This window comes from Oryx dammah, unplaced genomic scaffold, assembly GCF_014754425.2.
Source record: "Oryx dammah isolate SB20612 unplaced genomic scaffold, SCBI_Odam_1.1 HiC_scaffold_1162, whole genome shotgun sequence".
Classification (NCBI taxonomy): domain Eukaryota; kingdom Metazoa; phylum Chordata; class Mammalia; order Artiodactyla; family Bovidae; genus Oryx; species Oryx dammah.
The window spans coordinates 2,821-7,933 of NW_024071293.1; the positions used below are offsets into that span (position 1 = coordinate 2,821).

The 5,113-nt window shown below is 41.5% G+C and overlaps 1 non-coding gene across 1 annotated transcript; it reads right to left on the reverse strand.

Annotated features, from left to right (window-relative positions):
* Positions 1-4,690: 4,690 nt before the first annotated feature.
* LOC120859470 lies at positions 4,691-4,797 on the reverse strand. The gene has a single exon (XR_005720092.1). It is a non-coding gene; the product is annotated as a U6 spliceosomal RNA (small nuclear RNA).
* Positions 4,798-5,113: the final 316 nt, after the last annotated feature.

Sequence of the window (5,113 nt, forward strand, 5' to 3'; positions counted from 1 at the left end):
TATGGTGGATAGAATTATTTTGTTACTTTGAAATTCTTTTTGAATATGGAGATAATAAATCAGGGATGTATCTTCCAAAAAAAAAAAACAAAACACATAGTGAGGTCTTCCTGTTTTTGTGGTTGTGGCGAACGAAGGGGGCATGTTGATTCTAAGCCTGAAGCAGCCTGTTTTCCACTTGCCAGATCAACTTCTAAAAACTTACATTGTCTGAGGAAGAAGCTGGGAAAAGGAGGAAAAAAGGCAAGAAAAGAGGAATGGCTCTTTCCCAGGTAAAATCATATTCTCAGTTGATTCTCAGTCTGTCCTTCCTGAAATCCCTTCTTTGGACTTACTAATCATCTCTGACTCTGAAGTATCCTTCCTGACACCTGTACATGCACCCACACCAGGGAACTTCCCTCAGGGCCTGTCGTCTCCACTTAGATCCCATCTCTGCACGACCCAGTGGCCTGGAACTTGTGTGGAGGGCACCATCCTGGGCAGGGCTTCACACCCACAGGTTTGAGAAGGGGTCTCAGTGCTGTTGGGCAGCAGGGATTGCCTCAGGTCCTTCTGGCTGTGCAGTCTGCTCTCTGTCAGTCAGGATTAAGAAGCTGTGGGTGGCAGTCAGGTATTAACATGCACAGTACTTGGTAAAATCTGGAAGTAGACCTAAAAAGGGAAATTTGTTCTAAGGTAATTGAAGCAAAGTGAGTGAGTCACTGATTTCAAAATCCTGATTGGAAATGGGATGCAAAGTTCAAAATCAGGTATCAATGATAAAGAGTGTGCTATTCCATCATCTGTTTGAAACTGTGACATGAATCTAAATCTCTGAGAGCTGGAAATTCACTTTCATTGCCTTCATTCTTCAGATTTTGTCTTTTCACTGTGTTTATATTGTGGTTTGGCACAGAGATGTTTGTACTTTTGATGCAGGTGAGGTTTCCTCTTCATTGTTTAACCCATAGATTCACCATTTGTTATGGCAACTGTCTTTTTTCCAGAGTTTTCTTAGCATCCTTGTCATTAGATTTTAAATATATGCAAATATTTATATGCATATGGTTATATTTTAAATATAGGCAAATATATGCAAATAGTTATTTCTGAACATTCTTTTCTGTTCCCTTGGTGTGTAAATCCGTGTTTATGCCCGTACTATACCATCTGGATGGTATTGTGATATGGCTTGAAATTTTAAAAAGGGTGGCCTTCATCTTTCATCTTTGTACTTATTGAAGATTATTTTTGCAGTTTGTGGTCCCCTTGAGATTCTTTATGATTTCTGGCAAGTTTTTTCTCTTTCTGCCAACATTTCTATTGTACGCTTCATAATGAATTCATTAAATCTGTGGAACACTTTGAGTAACTTGGAAATATAGAGTACTGAGATTTCCAGTCCATGACTACTAGATTTATTTATTTTGGATTTCCTTTAGAAATGGTTAAGTAATTTTCAGTGTATATGTTTCACCTCCTTGGTGAATTATTCCTAAATATTTCATCCATTTTTAATATAATAGTACATAAAATTGTTATGTGATTTTCTTTTAACATTGTTCATGGTGTATAGAAATGAGGCTGATTTGCACGTTGACTTTTGTATCCTGCAAGTTTGCTAAAGTTGCTATTTGATGAGGCAGGGGTTTTTTTGTGTCTGTGTGGAATCTACAGTTTATACATAAAAGACCTTGTCCTCTAGGAAAGAAGGTAACTTTCTAATTTTTCACTTTGGGAAGCTTTGATTTCTTTTTCTTGTCTAATTGCTCTGGTTAGGAGTTTCAGTCCTTTGTTGAACAGTGTTGCAGAGTGTGCGTCCTTGCCTTCTTCCCGATCTCAGAGGCAAAGTTTTCAGTCTTTCACCATTGAGAACAATGTTAGGTGTGCTCTTTTTATACATCATATATTTTAGTTTGGGATACTTGTTTTGAAAACAAAACAAGACCCCAAATGGACGGGAATGTATCAAAAGTGTGAACAGACATGAGATCTCAGGGCAGAGAGGAAAGTACAACATTAATAGTGGTTGGAAATGTCTTGTAATGGTACATAGAAATGGTAGCTTACAGTGAACAACATCAGATTCATAATCTCCGAAGAAGAAGATACAGCTTTGGAACCAGGGACCAGGCTTGATCACTCAAGAGCTTTTTTGTAGCAGAGTTTTATTAAAGTATGAAATGGGACAGAGAAAGCTTCTGACATACACATCAGAAGGGGGATGGAGAATGCCCCACCTCGCTGTTCTTAGCAAGGGAGCTATATACTTTCTCAACTGGTTATTACAGTAAGTCAAAAGAATGTCTCAAGGTTGTAAAGCTCTTACCAGACCTATGCCCAGAACTTACATTTCAAGATGACAGGATTAGTCAGAAGGTTGTCAAGAAGGAGAAACCTGTCCTCAAGCAGGAAACATTGTTGTTATATTATCTTCAGTTCAGTGCAGTCGCTCAGTCGTGTCCGACTCTTTGTGACCCCATGAATCGCAGCACGCCAGGCCTCCCTGTCCATCACCAACTCCCGGAGTTCACTCAAACTCATGTCCATTGAGTCGGTGATGCCATCCAGCCATCTCATCCTCTGTTGTCCCCTTCTCCTCCTGCCCCCAATCACTCCCAGCATCAATGTCTTTTCCAATGAGTCAGCTCTTCACATGAAGTGGCCAAAGTATTGGAGTTTCAGCTTTAGAATCATTCCTTCCAAAGAACACCCAGGACTGATCTCTAGAATGGACTGGTTGGATCTCCTTGCAGTCCAAGGGACTCTCAAGAGTCTTCTCCAACACCACAGTTCAAAAGCATCAGTTCTTTGGTTCTCAGCTTTCTTCACAGTCCAACTCTCACGTTGATATTGACCACTGGAAAAACCATAGCCTTGACTAGACAGACCTTTGTTGGCAAAGTAATGTCTCTGCTTAGTACAGAGTTTAAGCGGAGTTGTTTTGTTGTGTAATCATCAGCTCTTGGCTTAAAGAAAAAAGTTTGTCTTTTTCTCCTCCTTGATAATTCCAGACCACTTTCTATCCTCCTCAAGAGCCCCAGACCCCTTTCTCCTCCTCGGGTACCCCGGACTTCTCAACCTACCTCAGAATTGACTCTCTCAGCTCTTTGGCCAAAGAGAAGTTTGTTTATTACAGTCCCAGAGGAAGCTTAACCTTTCCCCAAGTCCTCAGCCTGTCCTTCAACATGTATCATGTGTTCTTTCACCCGCCAGTGGTGCTGCGGCTCCATCAGACACAAAGACACGGTTTGTATCCACAACACTCGCCATCTCCCTGCTGTGAGCTGGTTGTTCTTGAGTGTGAGGAGCATGAGGTGGGCTGCCTTGCCCCCTCTTCTCTCTTTGTGGGCTTGGATCTATTGGCTACTCAATTCTTAGTCCATATACATCAGAGCTGATGCCCCAAGCGTCTAACCCCTGATCTGGTGCTGCTTTCATCACAGTTGTCATATTTGGAAGATAAAATCGGAAAATGGGAAAGTACTGGCTGCTCTTTAATTTTATCTGGCACCTCAGAACCTGTAATGAACTGTCTTAGTCCCTGTCTGCCTCTTGAGATCGCTCAGCCATTTCTGCTGTTCTCCTTTTGCTGCCATACATGTCAGGGTGTGTGGAATAAGCTGGTGGATTGGATCTTCTGTGCCTGTTACTTAGGAAAACTATAAGGACAGCAGTCCAACAAAGGGAAAATGTGTGAATCTTTCAGGCTCTTAGCTTGGCATCTCTGGGTGGACCAAATAGTCCCATTTCAACGTCTTAGGATATAAGACCCCCTATCTCATAGTTTTCCACTCTTGTACTGTTTTTTTTTTTTAATTAATTTATTTTTTAATTTTACTTTACAATACTGTATTGGTTTTGCCATACATTGTCATGAATCCGCCATGGATGTACGTGAGTTCCCAATCCTGAATCCCCCTCCCACCTCCCTCCCCATATCATCTCTCTGGGTCATCCCAGGGCACCAGCCCCAAGCATCCTGTATCCTGTATCCAACCTAGACTGGTGATTCGTTTCTGACATGATAGTATACATGTTTCAGTGCCATTCTCCCAAATCATCCCACCCTCTCCCTCTCCCCCAGAGCCCAAAAGTCTGTTCTATACATCTGTGTCTCTTTTGCTGTATCGCATACAGGGTTATCATTATCATCATTCTAAGTTACATATATATGTGTTAGTATACTGTATTGGTGTTTTTTTTTTTCTGGCTGACTTCACTCTGTATAATCGGCTCCAGGTTCATCCACCTCATTAGAACTGATTCAAATGAATTCTTTTTAATGGCTGAGTAATACTCCATTGTGTATATGTACCACCACACTCTTATCCATTCATCTGCTGATGGACATCTAGGTTGCTTCCATGTCCTGGCTATTATAAACAGTGCTGCGATGAACATTGGGGTACACGTGTCTCTTTCAGTTCTGGTTTCCTCGGTGTGTATGCCCAGCAGTGGGATTGCTGGGTCATAAGGCAGTTCAATTTCCAGTTTTTAAAGGAATCTCCGCACTGTTCTCCATAGTGGCTGTACTGGTTTCCATTCCCACCAACAGTGTAAGAGGGTTCCCTTTTCTCCACACCCTCTCCAGCATTTATTGCTTGTAGACTTTTGGATCACAGCCATTCTGACTGGTGTGAAATGGTACGTCATAGTGGTCTTGATTTGCATTTCTCTGATAATGAGTGATGTTGAGCATCGTTTCAAAAATATGGAATGCTTCACGATTTTGTGTGTCATCCTTGTGCAGGGGCCGTGCTAATCTTCTCTGTATCATTCCAATTTTAGTATATGTGCTGCTGAGGCGAGCACTGTACTGGTCTTTCTAGTCTGGGAGTGTAGACTTCCTGACTTTGCCTTCTCCTTAGTTTGTATAATTTTTCCTTTTAAATTTGATTTGGAAGTATGTAGCTCTAGGGTCCGAAGTCATGTCCAGTTTCTTTGCTGTGGTAATCTGCCTGTGTTTAAGGGGCAGCTCCTCATGGACTCTCTGTGGTGTGGGTTTACTGGGTAAGGGAAAATTTTTAAAGGAGAATACTTTCCCTTATTGGTTGTAATATTTTCCTGCTGCATACAGAATCACCACTTGAAGCTACTTAGTATAGTGGTCAGCGTGTTCTGTGATATG